The sequence below is a fragment of the Chrysemys picta genome, chromosome 3 (assembly GCF_011386835.1).
Source record: "Chrysemys picta bellii isolate R12L10 chromosome 3, ASM1138683v2, whole genome shotgun sequence".
NCBI classification, from domain to species: domain Eukaryota; kingdom Metazoa; phylum Chordata; order Testudines; family Emydidae; genus Chrysemys; species Chrysemys picta.
In genome coordinates this window covers 14,256,150-14,268,432 of record NC_088793.1, presented here as the reverse complement: position 1 = coordinate 14,268,432, position 12,283 = coordinate 14,256,150, and the positions used below count along the sequence as shown (strand labels likewise).

General features: G+C 43.3%; 1 long non-coding RNA gene across 2 annotated transcripts; it reads right to left on the bottom strand.

Moving 5' to 3' along the window:
• Nucleotides 1–309: 309 nt before the first annotated feature.
• Nucleotides 310–12,209, bottom strand: LOC112058899 (uncharacterized). 2 transcript variants are annotated; one of them, XR_010599352.1, is made up of 6 exons: nucleotides 12,134–12,209; nucleotides 8,731–8,812; nucleotides 7,350–8,638; nucleotides 4,700–4,828; nucleotides 2,941–3,067; nucleotides 310–531 (listed from the first exon to the last, which is right to left on the bottom strand). It is a non-coding gene; the product is annotated as an uncharacterized LOC112058899 (long non-coding RNA). The 2 variants fall into 2 exon arrangements; XR_006173188.2 differs by having other exon boundaries at nucleotides 7,350–7,936; nucleotides 12,134–12,198.
• Between the last annotated feature and the right edge of the window lie 74 nt (nucleotides 12,210–12,283).

Sequence of the window (12,283 nt, the reverse complement as noted above, 5' to 3'; positions counted from 1 at the left end):
GTACAGTCAACCTGTGACTGAACCCACCTCCTCTGACACCACAAACTGAAAGGATTTGTAACAGTTATAAGAAATAAATATCTATCCACAAGAGCTCATTGAAACCTACAGAGATGTGTGGACCATCATCTATCAACACCCATGTGTGGTATTAACATGCAATCAGGACTTCTTTAGTATATTTTATTTAATTTGTTATTTTTAAAAAGATAAACAAGATGGATTTCTGAAGAGAATAATGCTAGAAACAGCCCCCTTGCCTCCCACCAACACACACACACACACACACACACACACACACTTCAAGAATATGATCTCACACCAGCTTGCTTTTATTAAAAGGAGAGTAACAAATCTTATAGGGATGGTACAGGGCTCCCTTATGGAATTTCTCCAGCTCACAAGGTTCTTTACAGCCCAAATAAGCAGCACTTCAGCGTTCCATTGAAGCAGGATCTGATGATTTTAGAAGCAAGTGGCTGTCTCCCTGATTCCCTGAGATCCTGATTAGACAGTCAGTCAGAAAATCTCCTGAACAGAGAAAAGAGAATCAGATTTTGTGATGTTTTCCCACAGAACAGGGATAATATGATGTTTGTTTTCAAATCAGTTACACAGGAGGACTTGCCCAGTCACTCTGTGGTGGGCGAAGAGGTCCCTACTGTGACATTGTGTTACCGAGTATTAATGGGGATAGTCAGGTGTATCTAAACAGGTGAACTGGCTGCCTATAAAATCTACACTGCAGAAAAGCACGACTCACATCCAGGTACAGTTGTTCTATCACACACACCTTGGGCACAGCTGAAGCTAAAATGACACCTAATTACTTGGGTGATAAACAACTTACTCTTAAAGACTGAAGGGAAATTTCAGTTCTAGCTGAAGGCCAACTCTGTTCAGGTGGTAGTTGCATATGAGCAGCTGCTGGCATGGCCACTCCAGCCTAGTTCCCTAGCTCTCCCTCTGCAACCCCAAAGAGCTACCAGCTTCACATCTCCTGCATATTTGATGTTTTAGTAGATGGGAAAATCTCTTACCCTCCCAACTGCTTCTCTGGGATCTGTCCCAGCTATAACATTAATTTGCCCATGGTGGCTATCCTGTGTAGCAGGGATGGGCAACCTTTGGCACGTGGCCCATCATGGAAAGCTGCTCATAGGCTGGGACGGTTTGTTTACCTTCAGCGTCTGCAGGTTCGGCCGATCGCAGCTTCCACTGGCCGCGGTTCGCCGTCCCCGGCCAGCACATCCCTTGGCCCACACTGCTTCCCGCAGTCCCCATTGGCTGGGGATGGTGAACCACAGCCAGTGGAAGCCACGATCGGCCAAACCTGTGGACGCTGCAGGTAAACAAACCGTCCTGGCCAGCGGATTTCCCTGACAGGCCGCGTGCCAAAGATTGCCGATCCCTGGTCTAGAACCTATCCTTTCAGAACCCGTGGGAGACACCCATATCCAATGACGATTCCCCATTGACAGATATTTTGAAATTGTTATATTATATTAGTGTGAGCTTTGCTGAAGTTGTATGATCTTACGTCTTTTGATCAGAATCTTGTGCAGTACTAAATACAAACTCTTTACAAATGTATAAGCATGTTACAGTTACAAACTTACCTTTATCAACCAAACTTGTCATGTCATCAAAAATGTAACTAGGTCTATTTAAGAAGATCTTGTGTCCATGTTGACTGTCATTAATTATATTCCTAATCTTTAACTCTTTATTGATTGAATCAGCTTTTCCATTATTTTGTCAGGGATTGATGTCAACCTAATTCGCTTATAGTTACCTGGATCATCTTGCCTGCCCTTTTTGAATATTGGCCTAGCATTAACACTCTTCCAGTCTTCTGGTATTTCCCTACTGTATTAACAATAATCAGTGGAACAGAGATCTCCTCAGCGAACTCTTTTCGGACTCTGTGGTGCAAGTTATCCAGGTTTGTTGATTTAAAAAGGGTTATCCCTAATAGATGCTGTTTAACATTCTCCTTAGTTACTAATGGACTAGACAGTAGTTCACCATCCTTATGTAACATCAGTACATCACCCAACTTCTTTCCACATACAGAACAGAAATATTTATTGAACACTTCTGCCTGCTCTGCATTGTTATTAACGATTTTACCACCTCCAGGGAATGGACCTATACCATTGTTAGGATTTCTTTTATTCCTGATATTTAAAAAAAATGGTTTCTTGTCCTTAGCCCTGCCAGCCATGCATTCCTCCCTGATGTCCTTAGCTTCCTTTATCATATTTCTGCACTTCATGACTTCTAATTTATATTGATTGCTATCTACTTCCCCTGTTTTCCCATTTGTTACAGATATTGTTTCATTTCTAATTGTTGCCTTCACTTCCCCAGCAGACTGTCTCTTGTGGAGACTTTACTTTTGTTGTTCCTGCTCGATTTCACTCTTCTAAAATATAAAAGCAATGTTTGACAACAGGGTGTCTCGGCTCCAACCCCTACCCATAGATTATGCTTCGGCAGCAGAAGGAGGCTGTAAAAGAACGACAAGGGCTGGCAAACAATTCGCCCAAAGCATGAGCAGCACATGGCTGCCATAATAGGTCTCTGCTGTCCCTGTTGCAAGCACTGGAGTTGGGGTGGTGCTGGAGACGGGGCTGGAGGCTCTCAGGTCTGAGGTGGCAATCCCGGTAGCACTGAGCACTGCAGAGAAGCGGGGCGGCTCCAGGCTGTGGAGTTGCCCACAGAGATCCTGAGTAAGGCAGATGTAAGGAAGAACAGCCATTGGGGTGATTCTAATATATGCTGGGACCACTCCCGCCCCCACATGGCCTAGAATGTGGGCTGTGTCATAAGCAGTGAACCTCCAAAAGCATTAAACAACAGCTCAGATGTAAGAAGGAGAGGAACAGGTATTTCTGTTCACACTGCAATGTCTGCCTTGTGGAATGTTGAACTTACCTTCGACAGCAAACGCCCCGTGGATAGCATCTTTCAATGTACACAAAATTGGAGGGACATCTCCAAGGGAAGCAGGTATCTCCAAGCTGTGTACACACCCACCTGAACCTCTGAGCCTGGGAGAATTCTGCACAAAGAAAGAGTCTTAATCATCATTCTGCAGAGCAGGGGAAATAAGGGCTGGATTCCAGGATGACAGGCATTTCCCATTCACTGACACCTGGCCAAGTCAGCCCCAATATCTTCCGGTGCAAAAGTTTATGACAACTTTAGTACTATTTAAATGGTTGTAGCTCTGTGGACATTCAATGCCAGCCTCTAAGAAGAGAACGGAGAAAGTTATTGAAACAGGGGCGCTGGCCCTCTGGCTGCTGAGTCAAGAAGTGTAGCTCTGAGCAGTTGCGTCCGTCACTGCCCCATGCCGTTAAGGGATGGAAAACAAATATCTGTCTACATCACCCACTTTCTTTAGTGCCTGCTGCTGTGTTTTTGATCCCCCCCGGCTCTAACTGTGATGTGCCAGGCAGTATCATAAAGTCAATTTGCCTAAGTAGGCTTGAATTGGCTCAGCACTGGGTTGGATGACTGCAACTTTTTGAAACAGAAGGGCTTGAAAAAGTCCCTTCTGGTTTGAAAGTCCGACTGTCTGTGAGACTCTGCACAGATTGCTTTCTGTAAACTCATTCAGGAATCTTTTCTTCACAACCAATTGCCAGTTTTGGGTTATACGCGAAGAGCCTGTTATTTTGAAAATGCAGCCCCAATGTGCACAGCTGAATCTTTTGGAATATTTAGGTTAGAACATTTTTAACTGGAGGTTGTTTTTTTGTCACCAAACTATCTACAACCAACAGATCAAAACCTAAACCCTAAAATGATACACTGTCATGGTTACAAACACTGTCCCACTCCCAGATAATATCATTTTTAGAAACAAAGCTAAGTACATAACTGTGGTAGGTTCTGAGAGATAATGGGGCTATGACACCAGGATGAGGGGCTGCCATTTTAGCGATCTGGGTTCTGTTCCCAGCTGTGTAACCTCTCAGTGGGACATGAGGCCTGACTTTATGATACAGGCTGTGAAAGGCACCGAATTACTAACACTTGTCAGAAGCAGAAGTTATATTTTAAGTTATTGTCTCCTGGCCTCCAGCCCTACGCACCTTCTCCTAGACCAAAGGGAATATGAAAAGGAGTTGGCCAGACTCCATTTGGTCTTTGTCCCATCTGGATGGTCAGTTCTGTGATTGCCTCATTATAGGAAGAGTATGTGCTGTGTGGAGAGAAGGTGGGGGTAGTTAAAGCAGCAAGTTCTGAGGAAAATACTAAGGGAAGTTTAGATTTTTTTTTTACTGGTCTTAATTTAATCACATCTCTGCTTTTTCTTAGGGGCAGGGCACTAGAGCTCATAAGAAAAAAGTCAGAAAAATGTTTCTAATTGAAAGTAACAGAGGGTCTTCTGGCACCTTTGAGACTAACAGAAGTATTGGGAGCATAAGCTTTCGTGGGTAAGAACCTCACTTCTTCAGATGCCTTGCAAGGCATACAAGGCATCTGAAGAAGTGAGGTTCTTACCCACGAAAGCTTATGCTCCCAATACTTCTGTTAGTCTCAAAGGTGCCACAGGACCCTCTGTTGCTTTTTACAGATTCAGACTAACACAGCTACCCCTCTGATAATTGAAAGTGTTACGCAACTTTAGTATGGGCTCAGAGATGACCCTCTATATCATTCCTCATTTTCATTTGCATCTTACCTGTGACACCCTGGAGCACCAAGAAGACAACAGCAAAGAGCAGGTAAAGGATCTTCATGGCTGAAGATTGGCTGTGAACTCAGCGTCACTGAAGAGAAGAGATTCCAGGACAGAGAGGAGACAAAGTCCCTGTATTTGTTGGAGAGTAGAGATTGTCATTTAAATTAAAACAATATTTCTAGAACTCAGTATATCATAATTATAATATGTGTTCTGCAATCTGCTAGCAATAATAATGATTGTATTTTAGACAGCATCCTAGATCTATCTCTTAGGAGGACTTCAGAGATATACAATTGTGTGATGCAAGATACATTTAAAAACAGATGTTTCGTAAATAACTGTAATTAAGCAGTTACTTATTTTTGGGTTATCATGGAAATCTTGTTTCCCTGAGCCAAAATACAGATTGGAGAATTATTGCACATTTATGTATTTTATTTGCAAAAACAGAATGGAAAAGAATTAAGAAATGACAGAAAGCGAAACAAAGATGGTTGGATGCTCATGTTTATGGAATTTATAAGAACGAATTCATCATGTGATGTTACAGTTAACCAAGAATTAATCAATCACATCAATTCATTCTAGGTCTTATCACAGTCTTGTTACATTGGCAAACTTTACCTTAGTTCTGTATTGCACTGGGCAGGTGACTTTGGTACCAAAACTGAACTATGACTTCTTTAATGCAGATTCTTATCCATTTCTATTCATGTTGTTTGCCAGTGGAATTATGGGCAGTTCACCCAAGCAGTTACTGAAGTATTAAGAATGACAATTCAATTAGTTATCACGCATTGAATTCCAAATAGAGAATGATTTAAACTAGAGGTTCTCAACCTTTTTTGAATCATGCCCCACCTTAGCATCCCCCTCCCAGCCCCCCCACTTACAATAATTGGCACTTAGTGTTGCTAATGCATTTGTTGTGCCTAGTAACCTTTTTAAAAGCGCATACATTAATATCTGCACAATTTTCAAAACTCAGTTAAAGCCTCAAAGTGTATTGTGAACCAATGCACCAGGTCACAAAGTTGCTCACTTGTAGGGTTGCAAATGCATAGTTGTGAGGTAGGGACAATTTTCAGAGAGTGGCTTTCATAGAATATCAGGGTTGGAAGGGACCTCAGAAGGTCATCTAGTCCAACCCCCTGCTCAAAGGAGGACCAATCCCTAGACAGATTTTTGCACCAAATGGCCCCCTCAAGGATTGAATTCATAACGCTCAGTTTAGCGGGCCAATGCTCAAACCACTGAGCTATCCCTCCCCTCCTTTGTAGCCTGGCACATGGGGTTGCAATGCCACTCACTCCAGTCTGCCCTGGCGGCCCCTCAGCTACGACCCTTTGTGCCTGGTTGCAATGTCACTCACTCAAACTGGACCCAGCCACCCCAATACCTCTCAAATTTGACACAGGCACGCCTTCAGCATGAACGGGGGAGGGGAGAAGCTAGGCTAAATTGGAGTGAATGGCATTGTGACCCTGTATAATTATTAGAAGGCTCTCTGCTACCCCTGAGGAAGTTTGACACATCCCCTTAGTTGAGAACCTCTGATTTAAATGATTCCTATTTCTCTGGAATTTTACTAGTATCTATGGCCACTGTGACTAAATATTCAAAGTTACCATTATCTGAATATTTCGTCAACATAGTTTTCCTTCACCAGCCAATTCAAAGCTTCTTCCTCTTTTTGTCAAAGTGTGGAGTGGAGAATTATTGCACGTTGACATATTGTATTAGCCAAGTCAGAATTTTAAAGCAGTTAAGAAGTTACAGAAAGAAGAATAAAGATGGTTAGATGATTGTGTTTATGAAATTTCCCAGCACTGACAGCCCCGGGCAGGAAGCTGGCCCTACCCCTCACTATTTGCACTGGGGCATAAAGAGCCCGGGGCTGTCAGGCCAGGAAGTACTCAAGCAATATCAAGGAGGGTCCTGTTTCCTGCAGCTACTCTCACTCCCTTTCTGTTCCTTCTTTCCTTCCCCTTTTCTCTCCTACATCCCCTTCTCTGCCCACCTTTGTTTCCCTCCTTCTTAACCCATTCTCTTTCCCTTAAGTCCTGTCCTGTCTCCCTTTGTCCTTTCTCTCCTTGAACCCTTTTCCTTTCACTCTTCACCTTAACCCCTTCATCTGTTTCTTTCTTGCCTGTTTGCTCTTTTTCTCCCTCTTCCCCATCTTTTCTCTCCTCCCCTACCTTGCCTCTCATTCTCCTCCCCTTTTCTCATCCCTAACTCCAGAAATCCCTCAAATTGCAGTTCCCACAGCATGAATGTTAATCAGAGGGTGATTAACTAACACAGCACTACAAGGGGAACACACTGGGCATTCAGATAACCAGGATTTCTGTATAAAGGGAATTCAAATAACTGGCATTATCCTGTAGATGGTTTTAACTCAGGTAGCTTTAAAATTACCATGTTTTCATTTGGGCAAATACAACACATGTATTACTGCTACTTATCCATTAAAACTGGCATGAAGGTGTGTTCTCTGGTTCAGCCTCACAGTAGCTCTGGGTAGTTTCTGAAGATTACAACATCTGCATTCTTGTTCTCTTTCTGGATTCCACAGCCATCTCCCTAGACAGGACTTTAAAGGAAGAGTTAATGGGGTGATTTTCAGGGAAGCGACTTTAATAGTTACCAGAAAGGGGATGCTCTCAGTAGCCAGGTGATGACAGTCCTGCTCACCGTCTCTCTGATCAAGATTTATGAGCTTCAGGGAGTGAGGCTTTGAACCGAACAGCCTGTTTTATACAGTTTCTGAAGGCTTGTTTTCTTCTTGGCAAAGCTGCTGTGGGCCAATCAGAAAGTGACCTCTGCTTCTGGAGAAGATTTGAAATGTCCAACCATAATTAGGATATTGGAATTCTTGCAACTCGGTCCGTGGAAAACTTCATGGTCTTTGTGCAAAACATCTTGTGCCATCCCAGATTGTGCAAGACACATTAGGCCACAGAGGTTTGTGTAAAATGTCTTGGGACATATAACGAACTCCTGCTGGTTTAGCTCTGGTCAGCAACTTACTTCTTCAGGCCCCTTTCCGTTGGCCTCTCTGTGGTGTGTTCCTTGGCCAACTTGACATGACTCTGTGTCCTTCCCCAAGTAACAATTTCTCCATTAGCAGTTTGAGCTTCCAGCAGAAATGTCCATTTTGAAGGCAAGAGAGATGTTTTATGTAAAGTCCTTTCACATTCCTTGATGATTCGTATGTGTTTTATAGCTAGCATGCTGCAATATAAAGTCATTTGACTCATTCATTACTTATAATGTTTATTACAATTAAATCAATAGTTAGACAAATTGCTCTACACGGCACTGTACCAGTAGCTGGGGAATTTCTACATTTCATTTGTAAATTAGTAGGATTGCATCAGAAGTTTAAAAATACTAACAGTTAAGAATAACAATGTAATCTGGTTTTGCACCAGTCAAAAGGCTGATTAAGCTTTGTTGTTGTCTAGGCCTTATTACATTTTAGTTGAGTTCACCTTACAAATTTTCACTTCATATTGGCTTCGAATTTATCACCTTCTTCAATATAAATCAAATGCTTTGTTACCTTTGTTAGAATTAGTTAGACGTTATAGGTGGTGCAGGTAGCAACACCTAAAATTGAGGTTAGTAGACACTTTTTTTCATTTGACCCTGTTTTCAATTATTTATAACTTTTCCAAACGTAAGTATATAAAGTTCCTGGTGCCGTGAGGTGCAGATCGAATGTTGGGTGTTTTTTTTAGCAACAAGCATCTAAGCTCTGCTGAGGAAAACACAGCTGGGAATGTTATTTTTGTTAGTTCAGAATTTAACCAAATCTGAATGGATTTCCATGGATGCAGCAAAGGTACCTCCCTGGCATCAGGGCTGTTCACCTATCAAATTTCACATTTCTGCTGCAACCCTTGGAGGCTTTAGTAGTCTTCAGAGAAGGAACTGGAAGAAGTTTAATGGAAAGAATTAGGCAACTGAACTCTAAGCTCAGAAATGACCCTCTATATTATCCCTAGATTTTATTTACATTTTACCTGAAGCAATCTGGAGCACCAAGAACAACAAAGAGAAGGTAAAGGAACTTCATGGTAGAGGGTCATTGAGGATCTCAGGTCCCTAGAGGGAAGAGACATCAAGACAGAGAGGAGACAGAGAGTCACTGTATTTAGGGCACTGAGAATTGTGATATACTGAATTGTAGACATCTTTTTTTGCTCCAAGTGGTATTTAAAACACACGTGCTGCGATTAATAATAATGAATGTTATCCACACTGCACCAGAGCATGTTACAGAAATGTAATTGACAAGTCCCTGCTGCCTTGAAGAAGTTACATTAAGTAAATTTAGACCTGGCGAATATCTACTGCCTGGTCCAAAGCCCCATGAGGTCAGTGGAAAGACCCTCCATTGGCATCAGCAGGCTTTGGAGAGTCCCCTAGTGCAGATTGTTTCTCTTGTTCTGTTCCTTAGAAATCCATTTCTTTTACCTTTTTCAAAATAGGAAATAAAATAACATACCACCCTAAAAAGTCCCTATTGTGGGTTAGTGCCCCATATGGGTGCTTATATAGACCATGGTCCACACATCTCTGTATAAAGCAACAGAGAGTCCTGTGGCACCTTTAAGACTAACAGAAGTATTGGAGCATAAGCTTTCGTGGGTGAATACCCACTTCGTCAGACGCATGACATGCGTCTGACGAAGTGGGCATTCACCCACGAAAGCTTATGCTCCAATACTTCTGTTAGTCTAAAAGGTGCCACAGGACTCTCTGTTGCTTTATACAGATCCAGACTAACACGGCTACCCCTCTGATACTTGACATCTCTGTATGTTTCAATGATCTCATGTGTGCAGCTCTTTATTCCTCCTGTAACCCTTCTGCCAGGTGGTGTCAGCAGTAACAGGGGTACCTCTTATCACTGTGAAGCAGAACCAGTTCGAACCCCCACCCAGAAATCTGGGATAAAACCCACCACCTTGAGGCCCCTCTTAGAGGGACTAGTTCCCCAATCGCAAGTACTGAGAGTGTATATAAGAGAAGTAAATGTTATTAAGAGAAGAAAATTGAGCATGAATCTGGGAGAACGCTGCAAGAATGACTTGAAAGAAAGCAAACAATAAATAAAAGACCCACTCTGCAGTATCTTGGGCAATAGTCCTTTGCCTCAGTTTCCCACTGAAAGTCCTTGAACACGCTGCTCCCCATTTCCCTCCTGCGCATCCCACTCATGGTTGGCTATCTGAGGTCAGTGCTGTCCCAGAGTCCAGGGGACCTCCTGCCTCTGGGGTAAAGGGGGGTTTGAGTGATGCCTCCATCTCTGGTCACTGCTGTTGCTGTGTTCTGTGCCACTTCTTGTCAATGTCTCTACCGCTCTCTTGGCCATTGTCACTGCCACGGCTTGCTGCTGTCGCTGTCTCTGTCGGCATCTCTGCCACTGTCACTGATGCCCCCAGCTGCTCGCTGTGTTCTGAGGTTCCACCACCGAGCCCAGTTCTTAGTGACTTCAGCTCTTTGTGATTTCACTGGGTAGTGGAAATGTCTCTGCTGCTGCTTATTCTGTGTTGTCATTTCACTGCAGCACTGTCTCCACACTAGGACACTGCCCCCTTAGTTCAGATTATCATTGATATCAGCTGTAGTGATCTGAGAAAGAACCAGGACTCTCAGTTGAGTCTAGTCACTTCTGTCTTTAAAAATTGGATGGGGAGGGTCAAATGGCTCCTAGAACCCTTTAAACTCTTAGGAACAAAGAAAGTGTGCCCTACTTACAGGATGGGGGACTCTATCCTGGTAAGGAGTGATTCTGAAAAAGACTTGGGGGTGGTGGCCAATAATCAGCTGAACATAAACTTCCAGTGTGAAGCTGTGGCCAAAAGAGCTAATGCAATCCTGGGATGCATAAACAGGGGAATCTCGAGTAGAAGTGGAGAGATTATTTGACTTCTGTATTTTGCACTGGCCGAATACTGTGTCTAGTCACGGAGTCCATAGTTCCAAGAGGATGTTGATTAGAGCCACAAGACTGATTAAAGGATTAGAAAACATGCCTTTTAGTGACAGACTCAAAGGATATGTCTACACAGCAATTAAAGACCCTTGGCTGGCTTGGGTCACCTGACTTGGGCTCACGAGGCTTGGGTGTGGGGTTTAAAATTGCAGTGTAGTTGTTTGCACTCAGGCAGGAGCCTGGACTCTGGGACCCTGTCCTCTCATGTGTGTATTACTAGGTACAAAAATGCTAAGCCTGGCTACCCATGAACACTTCTGCTCCAGCAGAGTTCCGGTGGCTACAGCAACAGGAGACAGGGAAGCACACTAAAGCACAAGTCTCCCTAAGGCTATGTCTACTGGAAGTAGAGGTGGAATTTTGACTAGCCACCCTGAGAATGCATCCAAATTTCAGATGGGATCATACTGGGAGCGGTTAGCTAGTTCCACCATTTGCTCTGCCATGGTTACACTTCTGTTTCTGTTGCACCAGCTCACGCAAAGCTTGTACAGATAGGTGGACATGAGCTGCAAATGACACCTCCACCTCCAGTGTAGACATGCCCTTAGAGGATGTGACAGCTGATAAGCTCTGTACAGCTGGAAAAGGGAGAGGTCAAGGGCTCAAAATCCATGATCTAATTACACTTCTAAAGTGTCTTTCACTGGCACTCCTGGCTCTCAACCACTAGATGACAGCCCCAGCAGAAAGATATTCCTTCTAATTGAACATCAGCCTTGAAATAGGAACCTGCTATTTCTCAGCTGAGCCTGTTGGACTTTTGTGACATATAACTAGGGTGACCACACATCCCAATATTATCAGGACCATCCCGATATTAGGAGCTTTGTCTTATATAGACAAAAACCTTCCTTCCCCCACCCTCCAAAAAAGTGTCCTGATTTTTCACACTTGCTGTCAGGGTTCCTTACCCACTCTGAATTCTAGGGTACAGATGTGGAGACTCGAATGAAAGACCCCCTAAGCTTATTTCTACCAGCTTAGGTTAAAAACTCCCCAAGGCACAGATCCTTCCTTGTACCTTGGATTAAGTAACGCTACACTCCTTTTCCTGGACAGGCTTGAGAATAATCCCCCAAATGCCTACACCCCCTTTCCTGGGGAGGCTTGAGAATATATCCTCACCAGTTGGTACAGGTGAACACAGACCCAAACCCTTGGATCTTAAACAATGAAAAATCAATCAGGTTCTTAAAAGAAGAATTTTAATTAAAGAAAAGGTAAAAGAATCACCTCTGTAAAATCGGGATGGTGAGTACTTTACAGAATAACAAAAGACTCAAGAACACAGAGGATCTCCCCTCTAGGCAAAACCAGTTAAAAAAAGTTACAAAACCAGGGATAAACCTCCCTCCTCCTACAAAGGAAATCACAAGCCAAAATAAAAGTAAATCTAACGCATTTCCTTGCTAAATACTTACTAACTCTATAGGAGTTGGATTGCTTGCTTCTTTGACCTTGCTCCGGCCAAAGCCGCACGGAACAGACAGAACAAAATCCCCTCCCCCCTCCAGATTTGAAAGTATTTTGTCCCCTTATTGGTCCTTTGGGTCAGGTGCCAGCCAGGTACT